At 41.8% G+C, this 27,106-nt stretch overlaps 3 long non-coding RNA genes across 3 annotated transcripts in view; 2 read left to right on the top strand and 1 right to left on the bottom strand.

The window, feature by feature from the left end:
- Positions 1 to 5,973, top strand: part of LOC107316206 — a 22,558-nt gene extending 16,585 nt beyond the window's left edge. Inside the window, exon 4 of the long non-coding RNA XR_004307743.1 lies at positions 99 to 5,973. This is a non-coding gene — a long non-coding RNA (uncharacterized LOC107316206). The remainder of the gene's footprint in view (positions 1 to 98) is intronic.
- Positions 1 to 12,628, bottom strand: part of LOC107316207 — a 16,441-nt gene extending 3,813 nt beyond the window's left edge. Inside the window, exon 1 of the long non-coding RNA XR_001556232.1 lies at positions 12,232 to 12,628. This is a non-coding gene — a long non-coding RNA (uncharacterized LOC107316207). The remainder of the gene's footprint in view (positions 1 to 12,231) is intronic.
- On the top strand, positions 11,291 to 27,106 carry LOC116653606. Its single transcript, XR_004307744.1, has 3 exons — positions 11,291 to 11,687; positions 25,313 to 25,484; positions 26,553 to 27,106. It is a non-coding gene; the product is annotated as an uncharacterized LOC116653606 (long non-coding RNA).

Below are 27,106 nucleotides of genomic sequence, written 5' to 3'. Positions count from 1 at the left end.
GTCATTGCCAGTTCCTTCGACTCCCATTGTTTTCACTGGCTTTGGGAACAGATCCTTATTTTTGCTTTATTCCTTTTTCCTCTTTTTCACCCTTACAGCTAATGAATAGAGTGATGCAAGAAATCTGCAAAGCAACATTGAAGGGATGCTGCACTGAAGGAAAACAAGGAAGCTACAGAAATTACAGGAAACTCATTTTTTAGGTACAGAATGGGAAAATATTCTATAAGAATGTTGTCCTTGTGATCTGAAAGCTAATTTGAGTGATTTGGGCATGAGAAACTGAGGGGTGGGCAGGTAATGTGAGCCATGAGTGTTCTTTTTCTTCACCTGTCTATAGATATTCAGCTTTTCTGCTGTTAAACAGAACTGAGATTCCCAAATACTTTCATCAAGATTTTATGCTGCTCAAACCTACTGTTCTGGTCAGAAACACAACAGCTCCTCCACTGCAGGGCCCAGAACTCACTTAAGATATGATACAGAGTTTATGAATCTGCAAGCAGTCCAGAAATTAGGCCCCTTCCAACTGTTCCCATTGATGTGATGAGAAAGTATGACATTCTTCTGCATTCCTTAAGCACCTGCTGCACGTTTATTGAGTAGAATTAAAAAAGAGCTCTCCAGGCCTATACGTGATGCTGGGTGTCAAACAACCTTGCTAGCACCCGGACTACCTGCACCATGGAGAAGTGGGAGACTTCCTAATCCTGCTCCCAGCTCTTTGCCTGCAGCAGCCCATATGAAACAGGACAGCTAGGAACTGGGCTCCTATTGCAGCTGCAGAGAAAGGACTTTGCACTGGGAGCCATCTACAGCACTTTGTATTTATGGACCTTGCTTTGATAACATTTCACTTGTTTTTCCTTTCATTTCTTTTTTTCCTCTCTTCCCCCCTCCCCCCTGTTTCTTCTGTCAAATCCCAGTTTCCAAATGAAGGTTTGCACCAAGTTGAGTGAAAGCACAACAATAATCTATTTGTAACAAAATACTTCTCTTTTGCTTTAGTAAACTTAGTGCTTCCCTGTGAAAACAAACTCTTTAATTACTCAGGTGTGACTACTCACTGTATTAAATCACCATACCACCTCCTCAGCGTAATAACACAGTTCTTTACAATTTCATTTTAGAATCATTCTTCTCTTGCTGACATTTAATTTTGTACAGGAGTAACACTATCATAAAAGAGCCCAGGTGCAAAAATATTATGTTTTTAGTAATAATGTACTGTCCACTACTATTAAAAACTAGAAAAACTATCAGTGCTGCTCCATATCGAATGGGATTACTTAGCTTAAATGTTTAAGAGGAATCATTTAAGAGCTCTGTTGCAGCACAGGTGTCTGTGCACCTCTCCTACACCTGGCCATTTGACGATACACTTTCATATGTGAGATTTCAAACTTTCTCACAGGCAAATATTTTTTGAACATTTCTGCTCACAATTGCAAACACAAAGTTCTTCACCTATTACCAATAGCTGCCACTAAACCATGTCCCTCAGCACGACATCCAGTCTTTCCTTGAACACCCCCAGGGTCGGTGACTCCTCCACCTCCCTGGGCAGTCTGTTCCACATGGAGAAATACAACCTTCCAGGAATGATTCATGCCATTCTGATGTAGGTTTTCTCTATCAAACATCTGCAGTAAGGCTGCAATGGCAGTACTATGCTGCCTTACAAGTAGAGCTTCTTACCTCAGGCAGAGATGTTGGAGGAAAGAAGAGCTGCAGTTTTCTGTCCTTTGCCATTTGCCCAGAACTCTGTAGCTTCCAGGTTCCTCTCTTTCATCTCCTTTCTGCTGGCCTTTTCGCACAGATCAAATCTCTCTGAGATTTCTCTTTATGTTAATATTGCCCTTATTTTTTATCCTCGATTTCTCTCAGAAAGTTTCTGCGTGTTCTTATCTGCAACTCTAATCTCTGTTTACTGCTCTTATTCTTGAGCTGCAAGTGGTTTGCATGGTGGTTTCTCCTGTCATGTTTTTATCAGGCATCCTCCAGTTACAATTCTGTGTTCACCCTGTTTTGCCTGAGGTTCTGTTTACCTTCTCTATCTGCTCTGGTCCTCATGTTTTAAGGCCATTGGGTTTCTCATAATTGCAAGGTTTGGGCCTTTTTCAAATGGTTGGTTTTTTATCTTACCGAGTGTACGTTTCTCTTTTCTCCCTTCATTGGACTGTTCATTTTCAAGTCTTTTAATCAAATGAAAGGAATTAAAAATGAGGAGGGAAAACCCAAGAATTTAAATTCCAGTCTATTTTTCTACCACAAAGAACCAAGAATTCTTTCTATTTAAGACAGTCACAGATTTTATCATTGTGACTGGTTTCCATTAACTTTGTAAGTAGAAAGACATTTAGCAAAGTTGAAAGCTGTCTCTTATGTGATGACAGACTTTGCCTGTTTTAGTATTTTTACTGGTTAACTACCAAACCCTGAGTCTATTGCTGTCTACGGCCAGCATTTAGTGTTCACTAAAAGAAACATGACTTAGAAATATATCTTCCATACTAAGCTTTTGAAAACACATAGTATTTTGAGTTATAGAAACAACAATTTTAGCGTGTGAAAAGAACTGTTTCCACAAGACCTTCTTGAGAGAAACAGCAGAAAAGGGTGCAAAGGGTCAAGAAGAAAGCATGATATGTAGTCAGCTGCCTCATCTTTATACAGGACAACCTAATTAGTACTCATGCATACAACTAAAGCAGCATGAACTGGTTATATGGATTGACAAGCTGGTTAAACCAACAATGGCACCATGTTGGGATGCAGTAACAGCAAGTGGGATTTTGTTGTCAAGGCTCAGTTGATGCCTGTTGAAACCCTATAGCCTTTGCCATCACTGTGGTACCATAGCCTATTTACTATTCAACAAAGGAAGTCTCGGCTAGACTTTCCCATTTCAGTTCACACAAGTCAGGTTAGGGTAGATGACTGAGGGGAGTGAAAAGCTCCTCCACTGTTCCATTTCTTATCTGTCTGGATTTTAATTTTTGCAGGTTCTTGGAGGGACTTTTCTAATACAGAAGTTCTCTGATGTCCTTGAACACTACTTCTTCCTTTCGCATCTGACCTTGTAGGATCATTGAATGTCCTGAGCTGGAAAGGACCCGCAATGACCATTGGGTCTAACTCCTGGCTCCACACAGGACTGACTAAACATCAGACCATATGACAGAGCTTCTTGATACTTCTTGAACTCCAGCAGCTCGATACCATGGGGAGCCTGTTCCCAGAAAGGCTCCAATATTGCAAGTTGAAAAAGTTTATAGTGGGACCCATATATCAAGCTCTATGAAATTCCAAAGGAACCTCCTTCACTAGAGTGGCTGTCTTAGAAGGGGCAATACAGGGCCTTCCCTTGAATTGTACCTCATATTCACTCTCAAGACTTTCCAAAGTCACCTGGAAGGCCAGAGACCTGCTGGTAGGTGCCAAGCACATCCTCAGGCTGCTGCCCACCATCTTGAGCTGCCCTTGAGCCTCTGGGCTTAGGACTTGGAGAGGGCTTGGTCGAACCCAATGTTATTCAACCCCTCCTGCTCTACGAAACTACAGCTTTGTCTTTCAATCTTTACTCCTACTCAGGTACAACTGTTACTAATCTCACTTAGTTTATTACTGGAGAAAGCTTCCCCTATTTAATCATTAGAAACAGAGAATCCATAATATATTCAAAACTGCAAAAAAATAATCCTGGTTAATTTTTTATTCTCTGAGAAAAGTCATTATGACTGATCTATTCTTTCAATCAAGTACACCCATTTCGTTTATTTTTAACATTCCTTTCATTATGTTATGAGCTTCTTAAGGATAATGAAATAATTGCTTGTCTCTTTGATTGATCTTTGTTTTGAATGGAAACTTTAATAATGTTATTCCTAGAGCAGGCTTACTGTATAATAAAATTAAAGGAATACATGACACTAAAACACTTAAAAGCACATGTTCCAATAATTAGACCTACAATCTTTGTCAGCCAGAGGACTGTGCAGGGAGGAGTTTCTCTTGGAATTTATGAGGAAAGAATTCATGTTATTTTGCGTAATACAGCAAAAAAAATTACTAATGACATTTATTAATAGCTGTGGCAATCTGTGAACAAACTCCTTCTCCAGACTGCTCTGGAAAGACATTTATGTGCTACAGAAAACCCCAAATTCTGTTATTTTACATCCTTGGTAAACTGGATTCTTCTGCGTTGTAGCAATAATCACTGTTGGAAGCTTTTATTCAGCCAAGAAATTGAAAGAAGCCTTAGAGCAAAGGACAGCACATGCCTCACTAGCATATCAAGGGAAAGTAGTAGAGAGGAGTGTTTTAACAAGATCCAGGCTCTCAGAAGTAAGAATACTAAAGTACATGACTCTGTGATATCACACGATGGAGGAAACTTTGATATAATTGGGTATCTGTGAAGAGCAGATATGCACGCATGCAAATTAGAAGGGGAAAAGAAAGGAATAACAGAAAATCAGAACCTAGATGCACATTTTTTCAGCTTGAAATACATCTGTGTTCATTCCTGCACTGATGATTAGAGCATAAGTAAGACTGTGTAGGAAAGCTATACTAGATTGTACAGGCAGGCAGCTACTTGTTCCTCAAAGAATTCAAACAGAATTGGTCAGAAAAGTATTTAATCCCCAGAAAATGACTTCAAAAAGCCTTTTGGACACAAAGATGAGCGTAAGGCAAAAGCATGGGGATCAATAACTTCCTGAAATGTAACTTCTTTCTCATCTTCTTTAACCTGAGATCCCAGGTCATCAAATTATTCAGTTTGTTTTGGTTGTTTCATTTTGTTTTTGTCCAATTGCAAGTACACTCAGTTTAAATACGTGGGTTTTGGCAGAGAAGGGTGGAATTTTTTCACTTCTTTGAATCCTAAACCTGGTCATATTTCCTTATTTAAGCTTGGTTGGACTTTGCTGCACTCTGGCATGGAGGAGGGAGAAGCAAGCTGGGGTGCTCATTGAGAAAGGAAAGGCATTGTGGTGGCTCTTTCCAGGAGGTGAGTTTGTTTCCCAAGGAAACAAGCTGGATCACCCAATAGCTGCTACACGGCACAATCACTCATTTTTAATTCAGTGTGATCCCAGCACTGTTTGTGTATAGCCCAGTCCTCAGATGGAATACAATCATGTTGTAGCTCATTTTTATATCAGATGAGGATTCATTAGAGATAAGACTCTTTAGCATCCACCCACACTTGGTACTAACAGTGAGAAACCTGTTTCACAATGTCTTACAGCATGGTGCAGTGACTTGAAAGGAAAAGTGAACCCAAGTGAACCTTGAGAACCTAAGTGAACGGGGGAGATCTAGTTAATACTCTGTACTTTTCCAAGTTGGATTTATGGCTTTTAACTTTTCTGTTCTTGAGAGGTTGGGCAGCTGGCTGAAGCTGGCCAATCCATGCTTTTGAAGCATGGATCTTCTATTCCTATCAGAGGAGTCAAAGCTACAGGTACATCTAACAAGCCTGGGACTATCTGGATTTCTAAGTTCATGATGGAAAAGGGTATTGTCCTTGTTTTTCAGGATGCTTATAAGCCTATGTTAGTAAACACAGATGATGGCAATTAAGGCTTTGGGAGAATCTTGGCATGTTGGAACTGACCGCTTTTCTGATTGAGAACTGAGATAGTGGGAGAACTTTTTATCCCCTGGTTGAGCAAGAACATCTTGAATCTGTTTGTGTGTGTACGAAAAAAACTGATTAAACCTCTACGGGCCGGATTCCTCAAGGATGATAAATGCTCAGCTGGCTTTAGGATCCTGCACGAAAATATGAGTTAACCTGGTGAGCTTTTGGATTTCAGATAAAAGTGAGGGGCAAGGCTACGAGGCACACACAATGAAATGTCACCACTAGGAGGTCACGTTTTTCCATGTAGAGAGCTGATGAAAGCCCCCAATTGGGTGCTTTTTGCTTTGTGTTATTAATAAACTCAACAAACGTTACCCCTCTCGTGCACTGATTTGATGTCTCAGCAGTCACCCATCTGCATTCCCTGGAGAATGAGAGCTGAAGAAGGACCTACAGCTCAATGGAGACACAATGCTGTTCAAGTTTCTAGTTGTTTGATTCATGTTTTCTCTCTCATCCCACCTTTCCCTATAGAGCAAGACGCTGACTATAGTTACTTCCCAGAGGCTGGATTCAAATGCCTTTCCCCAGAGAGAGCTGAACCTGCTTCTCCCACATCTTGGCTGAGTGCCTTAAATACTTGGTAAAGGATCTGGATATCCTCTTCAGTGCTATAAACCTTGGCCAAAAATAGTTTTCTGCTGCAACTACATGACTAATTTGACCTGAGACTACTTTAGTGGGGCAAATATTTTATTCACAGAAGAAAAATACTTGCCCTCCCCTATGAAGATAGAAGGGAGAAAGCTGTGCTACAGGAAATGAGCCATAAGATCTTGTAGACAGAGTTAGGACTTGACACTAATATACAGCACCTTTTCCCAAGCTACAGTTTGAAAAACCCAGAGTTCTCCTCCCCACCTCCCACCATAGCACATAGCTATGTCAATACTTACATGCTGGTTTTCAGGTTATCTCAAAGCCACTACCATATGTCCAGAAAACAAAGTGAGGTAATGATTGTATACATTTTATAGCTGCAAACCCAGAGAGACTGTGCAGGTAGGCGTCTGAAATACACAATGTCCTTCCAAAAAAAAAAAATATATATATATATATATATATTAAAAAATCCCCCAAACATGTAAATTATTTGGCTTCCTACTCCTATGTATCACAACAGCCTATGGAGGCTATGGGGGCTGGGAAAGAGGAACAGAGCTTAAACTACCACTTTGGAACACCAGTCTCTCAGTTTGTTTCTGCTGCATCGATGCACTAATAGTTTCACATCATGAGCTGAGAAGTTTGCAGAGCACTTTGTTCTGTGCTGCTTCAGAGGGTAGAAGTACTGGTTCTAGGTTTTAAAAGGCATTTCAATTTAGGCTCCTAGGACCACATTCAGACACGAATAAATAATCCAATTTTCACGTTTGCTATTCAGCAGCTTCTCATAGCATATGTGGTTGCAGCTGCAGGGCCAATATTTTTGTAAGTCAGGATACTTACTCAGGGACTTGAATGCAGGCTTGAGATGAGGATTTGCAAAGGGAGCTAGGTGCCCAGTTTCTATTGAGAAAAGATTTAGGAGTTTCACAAGCATAACTTATAGGTGTCCATTAGGAAAATCTCAGCTTTGCTGTAAATGCCTCTGGATTCCTTAGATTTCATTCATTTGGCAGCCAGGCACCTATAGCTCTTTTGTAAGATCTGAAAGAAATTTGCAGAGTTCTGTATAACTTCTGTAGTCTTTCTCTGGAAAAATGAATAAATCATTCAAATGGAAATACTCAAATAGCTGGGCACATATCCAGATACAGTATGCCTAGCTTAGTGGCAAAAACTTACGGCACACATCCTGTATTGTCAAGGACACTGAATGTTTTGGCTGCCCTAATAGAAAAACAATTATTCAATCATGTATTATAAAGGAATTTCCTGGAGACGTTTGGCTTTGCTCAGTCACCCTATTAGATTTGTTCTCAGTGTGGAAGAATGGCCCATTAAATTCATTACGTAAGTTAGACCAGCTATGTTTATTTCTAGATGGGTTTCCGTACGGTGGTTGAAATGCCTAAAAAAAAGACATTTTGAAGATGCCTTTATACCTAATAACAACAGCATACTCTTGCACAGCTGTATGCTCAGTAACTGTTTCTCACAGTGGAGGGGCCCATTTAACACAACTAGCTGTAAGTATTTTATAAATCAACAATAACAGACCCACGGAGCTGGGATCATTGTTTTATTTTGCTGGCAGGGACCCACAATACATCAGATGTTACGGAAAGACAAGAGAAGATGTGTGAGAAGATAGTTATGCTAATAGACACTATTTTCCAACCCTCTTCCTCTGTGGAATAACTGCCTTAACATTACACAAATTGATGTGTCCTCAGCTGTTCCAAATTACCTACACCTGTTGGATCTGGCACATTAAATAAATACCCAATTAAACGTAACAGCTAAAACCTCTTTTCTTAAATGTTCTTAAAGAACAGCATCTCACCTGTTTGTAAAGACTGTCTTATGCTGCTTGATTGTCTTCCAGCAGTAAGCCCACAGCTGTCAATGAGCTCTCGGATTTTACAGGGGACAGTTTAACTTCTCAGGGTCTTTTAGATGTTTCCAATCACCCTCATCTCGTGAATGTGTTATGTACCCTGCTGCTGTTCTCTGCCATGGAGACCTGTGCTGATGTTGCTGGTTGGCCGGTGGACCAATGGTCACTTCACAATGGAGTTCCAGGCCTGAAGGAAAACTTTCTCTACAGAAGTGCATCTCACAAAGCAGCTGTTCATACACCATCCCTTCCACCTTCATCACTAGTCAGCCCCAAGTTCACCCTACAACATGCCCCATACCAACCATTTTCCTCCAGGAATGCTCATGCGCAGCAGGCACAGGTCCTCCATAACAGAATCAGTGATCAGTGCTGTTCCTCCCTCACCACATGCATTTCAACTGTCCTGCACCCCGACACCCAGGAATTTTTCAGACATAACAGCTGATGTGATTTTTCAGTTCCTTCCCATTTCATGTGCTATCAGCACAGTGACAAGCTGACAACTCAGCCAGGCTCAGTGAGTCCCTCCTGTGGAAGTTCCCGATTACTGAATTTTTTTTTTTATTATTTTTTTTGCATGGCCAAGTGTGTAGCAGAAATGCTAAGTCATGGCCTCAAGCAGTGATTGAGGACCTGGGGGGAAGGCAGGGCCAACCCAGGGGAGCTCAGGTGCATGCAATGTAGCTGAGTAACTGGAAGGGGCAGCCAGGATCCACCCCTTCCCAGACCTCATTTAAGGGTTTGCAGTGGTGGTGAGACCCTGTTTAAGGAGATTTCTATCTACTTGTGATCTTCAAAGGTAAGCAGTTTGTGTTTGGAGGTGCTTTATTTGGGGTTGTCTTCATTTGCTGCAGCTTAGGATTGTGCCATCCTAGTATTAGTGTTGTACTTTCCATCCCTTTGTAGCATTACACCAAGAGGCTGACCTTTAACTCTCTGTCCCAAAGAACTCAGAACTGTCTCTCTGGAACACTGTAGTTTATTGCTTTTTAGTGGGAGGCTGGAGTTGCTGTTCTGGTGCACAGCACCTGCTTGGGTAAGAGCGCTGTGTGCTTCATGTGTGTAATGTGGGGCAGATGCACTATTGCAGTGGAAAAAAAAGTTATCTCTGAAGTTATATAAAACTGCACTGAGATTAGGTTTCAAAAGTACTTGTAACTGTAGTAATACTGGAAACATGGCTTAAGTACTTCTTGGTGTTATTTTCTGCTTTAGCCTATATGTAGTGCTGGGCCCAAACCAGAGCTGAGCATGCTGTGATCCAGGAATATCATTGTAGTGCCTTGCTCAGCTGGATGAGGCTGGGTGCTGCAGGGGTGCTGGTTCACCTGTCCTGCTTTTCCATCAGCAATACTGGAAGTGTGGCAGATTCATGGCAGGAGACTTAATGGTGCAAACACAGATAGCCATCAGTTACACAGCTCCCATTCACATGCTGACTGACTGCAAGCTGTCAGTTCAGCTGTACTTTGTGCTGAGAAAGGCTTACTGTTCTTGGATCTGTCACAGGAACACTTCAGGTTGTCACAGCACTGAGAAGAGGCAGAGGCTCCATCCAATGCTTCAGCAGTGCCAGTGCAAACAGCTTCTTAATGACCTACCCCTGATGTTTCCCCAGTGATATCTCTGGACCTGGCTTTACACTCCAGAGCACGTATGCTATCATGTATTTCAAACGTATCTATACTTTATGCATACCCAAACATACCTACTTTGCTCTTCATGTGTGATGCAGTATCACTTTCCTCTGTCTACAAGGTTCGTAACTTCACTGGTGTGTGTGTGTGCCTCCTGCATACTTATAAACTATATCTATCCAATGTGTGTGCCAGCGCTTTTCAGGAAGGTGTCTGAGTTGGGTAATGACTGGAGGCCAAGCTGGGAGCTGTGAGATACACATGCAAAGCACTGCTGTGCATATGGGGAAGTGTGTGATGTTCCAGGCTGCTGAGGAGCAGCCCTGCAGCAATCCTACACTCTGCTTGTTGGGAGCATCCCTTGGGCATCCTTTTGCATACCCTGGTGTGGCTTAGTTGTATTTTAATGTAATGTGTGTTTGGACTGCCTCTGGAGGATTAGAAAACATTAAAACACACATCATAATACTCATATAACTATGTATGTTTATATATAGGGTAAACTCCTCATCTATCAGTTCCAAACCTTAAGGTTGGGAATATCACAGTTATTAAAAGCTCAGAAAGGACAAACAGAGGTTCTATTTATAACACATTGCTGTTTGGTCTCCTGTGGTGCTGCATCCTGTCTCCTGTTCTTAGAGATCTCGGCCCTTTGTTCTGTACTGATGGAAATAGTTTCATACAATTTCAGATGTCCCACCAGGATGGTTTATTGTAGTTGTTACATTAATCATTCCTTCCTTGGAACTTGGAATGTCTCTAACTCCAGGTCTATGATGGTAGTCATCCTCCAGCTGTACATCCTTACGTTCCTAATTGTCCTCACCTTTCTTCTGCCAGAATCCTCCTTTTCCCAACACTTATGATATCCAAAGCAAAAAGAGTTCAACCAGATATTCCCTTATGAAGTCTTTCTGTAGAGCAGTTACTTACTCTGCTTACAAAAAGTGGAGAAAACCTGATTTTAAACAAAAAGTGAAATCACTGTTAAGTACACTGTCATAAATTATTGCTCTTGCTACAGAGAGACTCAGTGTATTTTCCTACTTTATATGTTTTCCAACCTTTTTCTCCTCCATAACTAACCACGCATTGCTGGAGAGCATAGCCTCTCTGCATAAATCTCCATAGACATACTAAGATTGTAGACCACATTCTGATTTCCCGTCCGTTAGAGAAATACGGTATCGTGCCAATTACTTCAGGGGGAATGACTCTGGATTTATACTGCTGTATCTGAGATCATAATTTGACTCCCTGTGAGTAATTGAGGTCATGTGTCTTCCTTTTTAACTTCACCATTGCCATGCCTACGCCTCCCGCTGCAGGGTGAGCAGCTTGAACCATCCCAGATGACTGAGTCATGAGCATTTTTTCTAGATGAATACATGAGGGTTTATAGGAGAGCAAGTAATTGCTCTTCGTGTGTGCCTGGGATATTATTTCATTAAGCAAACTACTCCCCGCTCGTGCAGAAGCCCTAAGATCAAGCAGCTGCTTGCGCCAAATTAAGTTTTTCTTAGGGTTAGAATGCAAAGTTGAAACTCTTGGGTCCTTTTTCATTAATGTGCTCAATTTCTGATGTTGGACGCAGTCCCCATGATTGCAGTGCATCAGTTACCATCTATTCAGTGGAGCTCGGTCTCCCTTTGTGAGGGAATAGAGATGTGGAAGCCCAGCATGTAGGGCCAAACCCTGACCTTGGTTCTGTGACATCACCAGGGGAAGTTGGACATGAAGTCAGTTTGTGTCTTTACCTCTGCCTCTCTGTGTTGGTAAGACACTTTCTCTGATGAAAGCTGCCCTATAAGCACAAAGTATTCCTGTGACTCAGGTTTGCTTTTGGTCACAGATCCTGTGTATCAGTGTCCTCACTGATGAGGTAGGTTGTTATTGCAGTGCTCTTTCCTACCTCCTAATACTCACCTAAGAAGAAAACCCTTCTGCTCTCGCACTCAGGGCACAGCAATCTATTTATACTTTCAATAAGAAGGAAGTCATTAAAATCTTCCTACACTGCACTTGCACAGGGAAACCCTCTCCTGTTCCCCTTCCTTGAGAAAGACCTCAGCTTTTGGGACTGAAGAAGGGGATTAAGGCTTCACGCTCCTTCTTATGGGACGCTATGAGAATAAAATCACTGCATTGTGAGGGAAAGCAGCACGTTACCAGTTATGTTTTTATCATTGATCTTGAGAATATATTCTATCAATTTCATGCATATGTAAGTGGCTATACAACCTATCAGCATCTAGCAGTCTGTTTTGTTTTATCCCTATAGTAGCAGCTTATCCTCCCTACATATCACACATAATCTATAGTAATCGAGGTTAGCGATAGAAAACTGCACTTTCTAACCCCAGGCAGCAGGATGGGATCCAACCAAGCAGCACTGAGCCCTCAGCACACACACGGACACTCCTTACCTTGCTCCAAGCCTCAGGGTCCAGATCCACCAAGACCAGATGTATTCCAGAGACCTATTAGTGTACACACTAGAAGAGCATATTTATGATACCACAAATATTTAAGTGTGGTCTCTGCAAGTGGGAGGAGAAACTGCTCTCTCCAAAAGATTTTTGGCCACAGGACTTCCCTATCTTGCCAGCCTCCCTGTGTTCCCCCCGTAGCTGTGGGTTTGTTGGGAAGGCCTCAGATAATCATCTGGCATTTCTTACAACGCTCATAAAATGAGCTGGTGAGAGTTCCTTACATCTTATCCTACGTACTCAAGTTTCCATGGGACTAAGCAATGTTTCAAGGAGAGGAGGGGAGCATGCAGCCAATGCTTAAGGCTTGGGAAGAAAAGGAGGGGTTCTGCCAATGCCTTGTGGAGAGCTCTGTCCCTCTTTGCTTTCCTGCTAGGAGAATTCATCTTTACTAATGTAATCTGTAGCACAGTATTTTTGAAATGAGGCTGGTGAAAATATGATTTAAACTTGATGTTAAATCTCCTTTTTAGACTGATAAATGGCTTTCTGGCAATATACTGCTTTACAAAAGGGTCACCTTTTCCTCTAGCTTGAGCAAAAGCCCGTCTGAGCCTCTGTGAAATCGAAATGATCTTTGTCCCAGAGTTTACATCTTCAGCTGAAAACAAGGATCAGATTCCCTGCCTCAGGCTGAGTGGCTTTACCCTGCACATAATCCTATTGAAACCAATGGGACTACTTGCAGAACTGAAGGATGTGTTGGCACAGCATAAGAGCTGCTGGCTGTGGTTCTAGCATCCATTCACTCACACTGTTTACTTCTCTATTAAAAAGCTTCCAGTACCTACAGCCACTGCATGCAGTGGGACTGAGGTGCAGTGGTTTTCTCAGGCTGAGAAGACACAGTGGCCAAATGGTGCAGTTTTGGCCGTTGTGTTTTCTGGTTTTTGTTTTTTCCTTTTCTTCATCCTTCCCATCCTATAGAAAAGTAGAATCATAGAATGGCTTTGGTTGGAAGGAACCATTGAAATGAAAGATCACTGAGCTCCAATGCACTGCCCTGGGCAATGTTGCCAATTTTAGCTTGGGCTGAAAGTGTGACAGACCATAGGACTCTTTCCTGAGCAAATCCTCTTGATTAACTGAAATACCTGTCTTGTCCATGGCACCAATATAGCATAATGTCATTTTCTCATGGCTCTGCATGTAAGCAAAGAGGAGGCAAAAAGGAGCTGTGCAGAAGACCTCCTTGCATTGTCCATTAGCTTTCACTAACACTGGTCTGGAAGTTTCAGAGAGGAAGAATATTCTGCTGGCAAAATGCCAGACTGATTAGATCAAAATGAACTTCCAAGCAGAAATCAGATGAGTTTCTCAGGTTTCAGATGAGCTCAGTGGGCTTCTATGCTGCTGCCTGGCCTGGTGGTGGGGAGAGCCTCGGCTCAGTCCTGTTAGATCCCCAGCTCTACTAGGTAGCTGGGAGCTCATCACCACTATATTTATTTGGGTATTATATCACTGCAAGCAGTTCATCAAGCTGATGTAATCACCTGGCTGGTCCCCTGGGCTGGGTGAGGATGCTCTAAGGCCATGCTTTGCTTTTCCAGAGGTTGCAGAGGAGTTCAAGAGCCCAAAGCTCTGTTGGTTTAAAAAAAAATAAAAAAAATTGAGCGGCCCTGAACAACACCCACCCCAAACCAGTTCAAAACCCTCCAAAATTTACACACAAGAAGGCAAAGAGGAGTTCAAAGGCAATGATTTTGGGTTGCCTGCAGCAACTTAATTCCATCTTCTGCATAAAATCAATTTTTCACTTCTCTAACCAGACTGGTGCAGTTCTCCTCTCTCCTCCCAGGATGTCACCCAGGCTTCCTGCATAGGATCTGTTCCCAAGTTTATCTCATCTCAGGTTCTCTCTTCCCATAAAGGCTCAGTGTCATCCAAATCTTCATGCCAGCTCTTTCCTTCTTGCCCTAGCTCCTGCCTTGTGTTCACCTTTACTCACTGCAGCATTTGAGGCTGGCATATAAATAGTTTGGGGACCCTCGCTTGCCCACAGGGGGTAAATCTTGGATGAGCCCAATTGTTAATTTCTAGAAGCCTCTACTGAATATACATGATTTGTTCACTTTCCCTCTCCCACTGGCAGCCCCCAGTGTCATCCAGATCTCCATGGTTTTTTCCCCTCCATGGTGCCTTGTTTCATCTGTTCCTATCAGATCACCTCCTCTCTTGTCTGTGGGGATGCCAGCAGGGCAAAAATATTACAGATAAAGATTTTTCGTCCTCCCATCTCAGTTACCTACTTACTGCAAGCCTACCAAAGCAGACCTTCTTCTCTCTCTCCATGTCTATGTGATTGTCCAGTGCGATGGAGGTGTTCTAGAGAGAATCAATCTTTAGTGAGCTTTCTTTCTACTACTTCTTAACATTCATAATAGGATCAGTTTCTCATTCCTGAGAGAATAGATCTGAATTGTTTTTAGTAGAAAAAGATGGGCTGATGATCAGCCAGTCCTTAGCTTCCAGAGAGCCCCCACACCTGTGGTCTCCCAGCCCATGAGCCTGGACATGCTCCTGCTCCATGTTGGCCTTGGCATTTCCATGCTGACCTTTATGTGGTGTCATTGCCCAAAAATGCTGCCCTGCATTTGTATATATGGTGACAGGCATACTGTGCTGACTTAATAAAATGAGCTAACAAGATCTCATGAACAATATTAATACATAAAGTAGTATTTCACTCTCTCCAAATTAGGATGGTTTTTGTTTTGCTCTTATAAAAATCTGCCAGAGCTCTGAAATGGATCAGTAGTGACATCCAGTGGTCGCAACCTGAGACAGCTGTAGTAATTTGGATTGTGTTAGAGCAATCTGGAGTTCTTGCTAGTTAAGAGGTATTGTGGATTTCTTTTCCTTGGGGCCCTTGCTCTGCTCTGCCCCCACAATGGAGTGTTCTTGCCCCATTTGGGCTGAGCTTTATTTGCTCCACACAGAAGTGAGCTAAAGTTTTATGGAAGAGCCTGGATTGACCATACATCACCAACTTGCTGGTGTCATCAACACCATCAGTTTTCTTGAAGGGCTTTGGGATTCATGGATGGTTTCTATCTGTTTTTGCTTCTGACCATGCTGTCTGAATAAAGGGTCTGTCTTCACCTTACACAGGTTTTACAGATTCAAGGGTTGTGTGTGAAGGGGTCAAGAAATGGCTAATCGTGTTTCCTGTTTGGTTGGTTGATTGGCTGGTTTTGAGTGAAATACATAATATTTCATTTATATGAATACAGTTTCCCAATGCAGACACTGATTAAAACTTTGACAGCGCTATTTCCATAGTTTTAGAATAGATATGAGATCTTGTAGCCCAACCCCTGTTTGGCAATCCTACTTCATGAGTGATTTTACTCTTACGGTGTTATCTCAGTGTTCCAACCCACAAAGTGCTAAATACAGCAAAGCACATACCTCAAGCATCCATACAGCTCCCTGACCTTGAGCAGGCGCGCGCACACACACACACACACACACACACACGCTCTGTCTTGGATTGGAGCCATGCTGTTTCACTTCTTGCTGATCCAGGATTTCAGAGTGACTCAGTTGCTGATGAAGAATATGCACTGGGCCTCTGAGTCGTGAATCAGCTGTTTTGTGGGATTCAGTGTATTTGGAGAGCTGCTTGCTTCTCCTGTTTGCTATGTTAGAAACATACCTACCAGCTTTATGCACAGCTGGGAAAACAGCACATCAGCACCTATGCGCAGAATGCTTTCTTCTTACTAAATGTGAAACTGGAAATTCTCAGCTCTCCCTGAAGAGACAATACGCCTTTCTTAACTGAAGTGCTGACGCTGTGACTCTGTAAAGTAAATCCTCAGTAAAGTAGTGTTTCTCACTTGCAATATAAGAACTTAAATTTACAGACACCCTGACAGCCTCCTGCCTCTTGGTGAATTCCAGTCCGAGCTGACTGCTGTGGTTCAGCCCAGGGTTCAGGCAGATAATCGTGTTACTGTTGGTTAAAGAGCCACTGTGTGTTCTCTGAAGCTGGGGGCTCAACCACACGTGTACTTCCAGACCCTCACAAACACATGGCTAAAATGCATTATCTTAAATCTCTTTTTGCTGACATGACAATGAACACATTTTTCCCTCAAACATGGGACAGGCCAAGAGCATCTGGCTCCACCGACACACGGTAAGTAACTCATTACATTGCAGGAACTCCCTTGTTTTTGAACCCTGAAATGCTCCTGCCTGTTTTACGAGGCTGATATACTTGATTAGCACTTGAGTCAGGGTGTTACACTGAGGACCTTGAGCATTAAGTCAAGCCTTCATCCCATAGCTGTGTGAAGTGTTGGGTTAAAAGCCCTGCTCATGACTCACTGTTAGCGTTTAGAATGTGGATGTTTTGGGAAGTGACTAAATGTAAGTCTAAAAATGCACATACCAAAACTAAAAAGCAGAGGCAAAGAAGCCAGCCCTTTAGATCCTGCTGATGCTTAATCTGAGATAGCAGGGCAATATACAGTCCAATAAGCCTGCTAAGAGTGGGAGCCTTAGGACACTATGATGACAGTTGTAACGTGACTTTTTGTTTTGCGATTATAAGGATGGCTCACATTTCTCCCCTTCTCCCATTTCCTGTAATGCTTGTTTACTTACTTAGTAATGCTTAGTCTTCCTTTGGGATTAAAAGATGCAAGGCTACAAATAGGACACAGATGGCAGCAAGCTCATATCATTTAATGTTCAAGAACCAAATGCTTATAATTACTTTTACTCTGCTAGTACTTAGTCATATGGTAGGTCATTCATGTTAATTTCTAAGATAGGTATCTTCAGAAAATCATGACTCTGGTTCTTTCAGAAAAAAATGGGATCACTTCTTAATCATAAATGTTACGCCCAAAGAACTTCCAATCTTACAGTAATAAAGTTACTATCTCTCTATTAATGTGCTGAACAGAGGCTCATTGTTACACAGAAGTCTGATTCCTACTAAGGAAAAAGAAGCTATTAGGCAGTGACTGCCTCCATGTGCTCTGAGCCGCTATGTGAGCCATTGCCTGAGTGTACCCTTCTGTAACTGGGTCTGACACATCCCATGAGCCAGTACAGATTGCCATTAACAGATGTCAGATTTTTCAGTAGTCTGAAAAAAAACAGGATGCAGTGGAGGAGATAAAAGTGGAAAGTTTTATGTAATCGCTGCCAGGTTGGATGGTGAAACTGGTTGGATGAGTGGAAGGAAGAGAGAAATAAGAGAGTAAGTCTGGTCTCTTAGCACTATTGTTTTTTATGGGACGGTAAGCCTAGTAGGGGTAAATCTCTCATCCTATAGAAAATAATAAGATTAAACTTGGCTGAACACAGTGCAAATAGTGAGATTTGTTTTCTTGGAGGTTGGAGAGTTTTGTAGGCCTGGCAGCTCGCGAAGTACTCAGACTCAAAGGGCATGGTTGGATTATTATTATTTCAAATCTCTGGCAGGGATATGGTCCTTAGGTGATGCACCTATAGAAGAAGCATAGAGTGTGGCCACTGACAGAAAAGACAAAAGGCAGCGAGCTGCTGAATATATCGTGCTGTCTGGGAACGTGGTGAATTTCCTGGGTGTCCCAGTCTTTGTGACTGTGGGATGGGACGGGGCCCTGGGCAACCTGATCTAGTAAAGGTGTATGTTTGGTGGCCCTGCTAGGCAGGGGGGTTGGAACGACATGATCCTTGAGGTCCCTTCCAACCCGGGTAATTCTGTGATTCTGTGATCATTTCTGCTACCTGATGTTGGAGATACAAGATTTCTTTCTTGGTTTTTTTATAAATACACAGTCTGGTACTGCCCAGCTCCCTTGACAAGGTCAAATTGTGTTGAGTACAGCTGGAACAACAGAACTGCGTTGTTATCTGGTTTCATGTAGGCACTTAAAAGGCAAGTAGCAGGCCTAAGCAGGGGCAAGTGGCAGCAATACATTTATGTCAGTAAGGCTTAAGTCCACCCTTTGCTTATGGCTTCTAAAACTATCACTGAAAAAGAAAATAGTGTTTGTGAAAAAGAGACAACATCTGGACTATTCTTTTAAAAAATTATTATTATTTTTTACTTCTTCTTTGTTCTTGTGCTGGAAATCTCAGTTACATTATACACTGGAAGATTATTCCTTAAGTAGAAAATACAGAACTGACCCTAAGGGCCGTATAAAGGGACCAACCCAGATCCCAGTGAAGAAATAAGAGAAGGGACTGGTAAAGTACATAACCATGCATTAACTTAAGCTAGAAGAATTTGTGCATCTATCCAGCAGTGTCTCAGCTATTGAGACAACTGGGAAATAGCATAGTTGCTGTGTGTTGATGTCAATACCACCAGTAGAAGTGGGACCAAAAGGGAAGTGGGGGTGAGTGAATTCAATGCTGGTTTTACCTGGACCTCTCACAGGCTGTTCTGAATGCATAAAAATGTCAGCTTTCATTTATTTTATTTCCATCACCTTCTTAGAACCTCTGTCATAAAAAAAGAGTTCATTATCTACAGGTGAGGTGAGTGGAAAACATACTCTTGCTCTTCTAAAGATGTACAGAAATCTCTTCATTGCAATAATTGCTTGAGTTTGCCTACATAACTATAGAGCCTTCCTGTTAACATCAATAAGTAGTGCTGAAACTAAGCGTTTAAACAAGATATAATGGCAGGTTATTGCCTGTGAATGAAAGGCACTTAGTTTTTCTGGTACTTTGTTGCTAGATTTAGCATTATATTACAGGAAGCCTGAGTGGACAAATGTTGGCAAGACATAATGATGTAGTATTCTTTACTGTTATATGTTCTGAGTTTCTGATGCTGAGGTATTCTGGACAAAGTATGGGCTTGTTTTGTGTCTTTCAGTATATTCAAGAACTAAGTTTTAGAGCCCGGTGTTCTGGAAGATCTGTGAGGATGAAGGTCTAGACTATATGTAATAAGAAAAGATGGAGGTCTCCCTCCATTCTTAACCTACGTGGGAAATACATTTTTCTTGTGATTGTCCTCTCAGTTCCATTAGTGTCTATCTGGATCTACATGTCCAGCAAACTCTTATACGTTACTCACTGGCATCTTAGGGCATTTACTAATAACAAGTTACCAAGTTCATCGTGCACAAGAACACACGCACTGTCAGTAGCAGACCAGCTCAAGACTTAGGTGAGCTAAGGAGCAAGCAGGTGCCAGCTAAAACAGGGTGAACCAAGGCAATGCCAAAAAAAGTCAGACTTGTGCTCAGAAAAAAGTAAGTAAGAAAAAAAAAACAAACAACATAAAACAAATGCATTAAGTTCATTGAGCATAAAATCTTCAGCTGATAAAAATCAGCTATTGCAAATTCCCATCATTCATCAGGGATTCTGGACTAGTGAAGCACTCAGTATATCAGTGGTGTTGCTGAGAGTACTGACAGTTGGGCCCCACATGTGAGCGGTGGGCTATGGAAGGGAGATGTGCATGAGTGAAGATATGCATTCCTCAGAAAAGCTGTGAATCTGATATCTTAATAGCTAGCAAGAATCATTTTTTTTTTATTGTTTACCAGAACCCAGTGTTTCTAAATGCTCACCTATGCTACAAAAGGATTCTTCATAATGCTGCAAAATGGGATAAAAAGGAAGTGTGAAGCATGAGTCACTAAGCCACAGGGAAAGAAAGTGCAGTGTGAGAGACCGCAGCACCCTCACTTGGCCTGTGGCCCTTTGATAGAGCATAGAATAGCTTCCTGCAATGGAGCCTGAACAGGGGCTGCATTCAGCTCCCCAACAGGAAAAGAGGTCAAGGGTATTCATTCGAGCTGTCCCAGATGTGCCCACATGACCTTTATTAACAAATTATCTAAACGGCTTGTAATTTTCCTAAGTACTTTTATCAGGTGTGACTTGAAGTCTTACAGAGCTAAGCTTGGTCTTCTCATAGGGTTTGGGTAACAGCATCCTATGGAGGATGGGAAGCAACTTAGTTGTGTCTGAGGTGAGATTGAGGGCAAGAGCCCTGGTGTAGCTACTTATGGAACTGTCCTTTCTCTCTGTGTTTAATATCCAAATAATTACAACGATGTACTTGATTGTAGGGATGGAGCAGGCTCCAAATCCCCCCAAAAGCTGGAGCCTGGGTGCAGAGTGACCAAACAATGAAGAAGGTGGGAAGAAATCTATTTCTGTAGATAACAATTGTGTCAAAATAAAGAAAACACCACCAAATATATATGTGTGTGTATATCTATATATCTATATCTATGTATAAACCAGTCACAGGCTGTAATACAACCAATATTGCTACTAAAAGTAGAAAGTTGAGAAAGTAGATGGGATAAGTCAATGGTGTGTGGCTGAGCAGCAATAGCTTCTTAATCTTTCTTCACTGCTGTGACCTCTTCCTTCACCTAAATTTGAACCTGTGCATGCTCTTAAAGGTGACTGTCTTGTGTCAGGTAAACTGCTGTTGCCAGTAAATGAATCTTGCCAAGAAAAAGCACTTAGAAGCACAGTTACTATTGGAAGAGTCATACTGATGAGAGTATGAGAAAAGCAATATTTTCACCCTTCTGAGTGGGTTTCACAATTAACTTAGCATATACTTGGAAATGTCCTTGACAGTGCCCTTTTAACCAAGGAGAAAGCCGGCAAGCTCATGTTACAGCATCAGATACACTGAGCAACTGGTGTGGAGGAAGTATTAATGTCCGCAAATCTCCTGTGTAAAATCACAGACTTGCCTATGAACCTACAGTGGAGCAGGCTTCATCCAGCTGCTTTCTGGCATGGATCCTGAACAGATCTTGCAGTTGGCCCTACATCTTAAGTTACTCTCCTCCCCCACACCCTGTTAGTAGCTGTAGCCATTGCATTAAGCATTTACAGAGCTGCTGATGGCTGCCCTTTTCCTAGAGGTACAGACAGCTCAGCTAAATTGTCATTGATGGGCTCTCCTAGGCTTTCTCAGTAAAACCAGCTAAAGGTGCAAGAGGAAAGGGTAAGGTAGTCTGGAAGGAGAACTGCCTAGATGACTGCCAACAAAAACAGATCAATAATCATCTGAAGAAATTAGTTCTACCCCCTAACAACAGGGAAAGAGAGGAACACCCCAAATGAAACGCTTTGCAGGAATAAGATAGGAGGCTGATACCAACTATCCCACCGCAGGCAATTGTGTAGCACCAGGACTCACCTCTCTGTCTATCTGCTAAAGAAATCTACTCTTTCTTGAAGAGATGTAGAATGGGGCAGAGCTCACTTTTTCTTGTTCTGGCATTCGCTGACACTCTGTTATTGACAAGACCTCTTGCCGAAAGCGGCCTCCCTTCTTATCATGTAGTTTATACATGCTTATCTGTGGCTGCCTCTCCCTCTGACATCCTTTGAGCCTAAGCCCCTCCAGAGATTGAGCAGAGAGGTGTGTATATTGATAGAGTGGGTAAAAGATGAATACAGTCTCATTCTCCCTGGCTTGTTCTCCCTCCGACTCAGTACAAACAGTAATGCCAGACTGTGTATTAAGCATCTAAGCTAATGAAAGATAAGTAGTTCAGCAGTCTCTTAACCAAGTCCAGTATTTTGTTGTTGTTATTAATCCAGTACACACTTATATACTATTAATGAATCCAAGACTTGTGCAATGTATACCTGCGTTACCCTTACATAACTCCTGTGTACTGCAGGGTATAAATAATTCCTTTTATTGGCCGTTACTGGTTGTCTCTTGAGAAGGTAGCAATGAAAAGGAAGCACTTTCTGCTCCTTTGCAGAAAAGCAGCTGCTACACTAAATACAGCTCTGAGCTTAGCCTGCTTTCTGCCTGTTTCAGCTCTCTAAAATCTGCATTTCCCCCTGCAAACCACTTTGCCTTCTGTAGGGGCGAGAAACCAGGCGAAATGACAGGACTAGCCATAGATAACAAAGAAAAATGCCAGGTATGAAGAGGTCTGGAAACCCATGCCAGCCTTAACTCAGCTTTACATTGGCCTCAGTGGGGGATGAAGTTCTTGGGAAACAGGTCAGAAGACAGATATGCAAGGAAAAAAAAAACCAACATGCTGCTTCATTTCTCAGAAAAAAATATTATCTCTCTTCCTGCTCCTCCTCTAGAAGCAGCAGTAGATTCCTGAGATAAAACAAACTGTTTTCTCTGTTCTTCCTTCCTTTCCAAAGCTCTGCTTGCACAGCAGCTCCTCTGCTGCAGTGTTCATGGGCAGCTGGGAGCTCAGGGAGGTGCCTTCCATCTCCTTCCACCTCCTCACCACCTTTCCTGCTCCTCTGTCTCCCCAGACCCTCTCCTGAGCACAGTGTGCCAGGGCAGCCTCTGGTTTTATGCTCACTTTCTACTGACTGTGTAAAATCCATTTGAGGGCTCAGGTTTTCCTCACGAATGTTTCATATTCTCTTATTCCCTTACTCCTCCTGTGAGAAGAGGAAGTTCTTACAGGTTAATTTTCCAGGCCAGCTGCACGTCAATAAACAGTTACACAATATTTACTTAGTGCAAAGGAAAAAAGCCTACAGTTATCTGCTGCGTTGGGAGGGAAAAAAGAGGTAGGGATCATCTTTTCATGCCTCAACAATGGAGTCCTGCTGGATGAGCTCAAAGCAGCATCTGCAGTGGAGACAGTTAATATTTGTGTTTAAAAAAACATGAACACGAGACTCAGGTAGAACATTTAAAAATAACTGTTCTTCATGTTGCTACGGAGACCTTTATTATAGCCATAGTACGTGATGTGCATTGATTATGTTCCACATAGGTAGTATTTCTCACTCAGACTAGTAGAAACTGACAGTTCTCCCACTTGAATGAGACAGTATGAAGAAGCATGCAGGTCGTGGTGGAAAGCAGGTCTACGTGGGTTTTCAACTCTTAAAAACTCTAAGTGTGCAGTTTTAATGCTCTGTTTCTTGCCCTTGAAGATATCCCTTGTTTAATGCATTCTGTCTTCTCTACAGCATAAGTGTGTAGGGTTGTAGCGATGCTGGTGATAAACAAAGCGATAAAAATAAAGGGCTATAATTCATGTGGTTGGCAGTGCGTGCATTTACAGCTCTGTTAAATGTGAGTAGTTTCAACATATTACATTCAAATAAAAAAATATACTGACTGTTTGAAAGACTGCATTTGCTTTTGAGCTGGCTTGATTAGACCATAGTACCGAAGGCAGAAAACACGTTGGTTGTGCCCATGCATGTGAGCTCCTTTATAAAAATGCTGTTAAGAAAACACTGCTGATCAAAAGCTGTTAAGTCAAAATCTTGGCAAAAAAAAATTATATTCTAAATATTCTGAGCTTTGCTCGTTCCAGTAAAAATAACAGTGGATGAAAATGAAGCCCTCAAAGACCTTCAGTTTCACTTCTATACGACAGTTTTCATCTCTCAGAGTTTTTTTTAATATTGACTTGGATTATATAACCTTGTATGGATGAGAAGTTTTTTGCAGAAACGATTCAGGAAGCCAGGCTTCTTTGGGGCTTATTTCATAGAAGGTTTTAAATTTCGCATTGAAAATATTTACTTCAGTTTTTCCATTTGTTAGACAGACAGCTCAATAAGTAAATTCACGTAGAAGTGTATAAGGCAGCACTTCAGGCAGCTGCAGTTTTACAGCCATGCTTCTGAAGCTGTTGGAATAACTGTAGTTGGTGGGTAGCATTTATAAATGATTTGCTGAGATACTGAGGACAGCAGACAAGTGCCTTCCTTCTGTCAGCCGGCAGACCTGAATTCTGCATTCTCAGTCTGTCCTCTCTTTGGTACGTGACTGAAGCTACAAGAAGGTGGCCTGTCCTCAAATGGGAAACTATCCTTTGGTTAAGAATGATTTGAATTTCTTCCTCTGTCAGAAGTTTGGAACTGAATGTGAAGGACACAGATTTACAGTAATATTTCTCTTTGTTATTGTTAATCTTTTCCTTGTCGAGGCAGTTCATTTAGCCCATTCCCCTAAAGTCTTATGCCTTATATAATTACGCCTATGTACAAGGGTAAGGCTGCGTAAGACAGCTATCCAAGGAACAAGATGCTTGTGAAACTACAAGTCGCTTCTGCCCTTCTAAATGACACTTTTCAGGGTGAAACATGAGGTAATGTTCATAGGTGCATTCAAATTTGGCTCATGTTTGCCTTGCTCAGAACAAATTCTGAACAGAAGCAGCACAGACACCGTAGTATAAAACCAGACTATGAAATAAACTGTAATAGGATGAAGGCAGGAATAGCAGCATGGTGCTTTCTCAGCAGAAATGTATTGCTGATAGTTCTTCCGTACATTTCAGCAATATAGCTATTTGTCTTACACAGCTGGGCAGGGTAATATACTATTACAAACATGAAGCTGGGAAGTACACAGGTTTGCAATTATTAGTGTCATTGAAAGTCTTCAGGCTGTGTCCTTATGCTGATTGAGTTTGTGCAAGAACAAGTTGTGATAGAACTACCTGCTTAATGGCTGGTCACATGAGTCCTCATGCTCTATCTTTTTGTTCTTTGACTCCAGAAAAATCAATACAGGCACAGGAAGTCTGTTGTAAAACCCTGTTACCAGGGAGGAACAGAAACAAGATTGTGAATTAATGTTTCTGTTTGCTGTTCCCTTGCTTGCTGCCAATACAAAGCAAAGCCAACCTGCAGCTCCAATGCTTAGATAGATGAGTTCATCTTTAAAGTGTGCATCAGCTCTTCAAATGTTGAGCCCATCCACAAATTCAAAATTGTTTTTAATGCAGTTTATTGAGGCTCCTTGTGTCAGCCAAGGGCTGATTTGGAATAATCCAGGAAGAGAGCCAAGCATTAAAAACAAATTAAAACATGAGGTTGTGGCACATCTAAAACATATTGATCACTATGTAATTATACTTGAAATGTATTAGGGGAAGTAGCTAAAACAACCTGCAGCTCTGAAAGAGCTGATGTGGGAACAGGCAAGAGGGCCTTGGGGAGGCAGGCTGCCTTATGAGGGATGGCAAAACCATTTCAGAAAATGTAGAGGAAAGTTATGTGAGTGAGCGCTAAATGACAAATGTGGTGACAACAATCCCAAACTTCTCACTTTCTGAAGATTAAGAGAGCTATCATTTACATGAAAAGCAGAAGCCAGGGAAGCAGATGCAGCACGAAGGAGCATACGTGTGACAAATCTCACTTGCGTCTGAATTAAAGAGCAGTTCCTGGACTTAAAGTGCAACGGCAGGCTGGAAATAAAGGAAATCTTCCATTTGCCTTGGATACTGGTAATATAAAAAGACTGAATTTGTTACATTTACATTTACAATGGCTTTTTTTCTTCATTTTAAATCTTGGATAAGCTATCTCAGAGCTACAGTTCCTAAGAGGAGGATCTTGTTTCATGACATAATAAAAGCCAGTGTCTGGTGAGATAGCAACAGAATCTCTAATTAAGAGACAGGATACTCTAAGCTTGAATATGAGCCTCTTGAAGTAAGTATCCAAAGCACCTTTACATCCAAAATGTTAAGTTCCTGATTTAACAAGTATAAAGTACTTTTGATTATAATTAAAGATGAACTTCAGTCAAAATACTGGCTTTGTGTTAGGGCCAAACTAAACCTTGGATCTGAACCCTCATTATCATTTGTTTTGACACATTCTAATCAGAGCTATTTGGGTTCTATTAATAACAATCTCAAGTGCTTTACTTGTTGCACCTAAGATGGCACAATCACTCAGAGTATCCCTGGTATCCCTCGGATTCTCAGTCATCCTCATTAAAAATAACTTGAAGATAACTTCGTGAAGTGGGGAGCAGAGGAATATTGCTCATCTGAACTGTCCTTGAGGGATCTGGAAATGAATACTGATGCAGAAGAGGGATGGATGACAGATCAGTTGGAAAGAAGCCTTTGTGGGGAGCAGAGGGAGGTGGGGTGAGCTCTTTCTATATTGCAATCTGCTTCTTCATATGGAAGAATAAACACTGGGGGGAAAAGAAGATAATCTAGATGGCATCAAAGGAAGTTTGACATGCTTTAAAGCTTCAGTGTTTTTAATGAGGTTCACTCCAGTAAAAGGTAGAATCACCTGATAAGTAGATGACCTTGTGCTTGGCAGAGTTCAAAGCTGAGGTTGTGGATGCCCCGTCCTTGGAGGTGTTCAAGACCAGGTTGGACTGGGCCCTGGGCAACCTGATCTAGTAAAGGTGTATGTTTGGTGGCCCTGCCAGGCAGGGGGTTGGAACTACATGATCCTTGAGGTCCTTTCCAACCCGGGTAATTCTGTGATTCTGTGAAAGCCAGAACTGCAAGCAGTCCTAATCGCTCTATTTCTTTTCTTTTTTACAGATCTTCAGAACTGGACCAGATCAGCTGTTGTGCTCTCTCAACGGTAGGAGCCTCAGGACAGTTGAAAGGAAAGGATGAAACAGCAATTTGTCATCAGTGCAACTTCTAGCAATCTTTGTGGTTAACAGACCGCAGTGGATTTCCTTCCTCCTTGTGAATTTACCTTATCACTTTCTAAATCCCGTTTCGTGCAATACCATGAGAATGATCATCTAATTTTGGTCCCTAAGACAAAAAACAATAGGAGGCCAAGGAAAGAACGAAACCATTTTTCCCAACAGATATTACAAAAACATGCAACAATTATAGCACGTTGACAAAGAAAATTACTAAAACCACTCATTACAAAATAACTCAGCATTTCCTGCTGTGATAATGAATTTGTTATTTAGACCACTTCACTGTCTTTGAAAAATCACCACCTGTAATTGCTTTTCTAAGCTTCTGTTAAGGGTGTTTCTCTGTTTGGTGCCATGATGTCAAATGAAAAATGTGCCTTTTAAACTGAACACACCATCTAGGCTTAAATAAAGTCTTTCCAAACTCTTCTTCTA

The sequence above is a fragment of the Coturnix japonica genome, chromosome 6 (genome assembly GCF_001577835.2).
Source record: "Coturnix japonica isolate 7356 chromosome 6, Coturnix japonica 2.1, whole genome shotgun sequence".
Classification (NCBI taxonomy): Eukaryota; Metazoa; Chordata; class Aves; order Galliformes; family Phasianidae; genus Coturnix; species Coturnix japonica.
The sequence above is the reverse complement of the archived record's forward strand: the minus strand, read 5'-3'. Positions and strand labels throughout refer to the sequence as shown.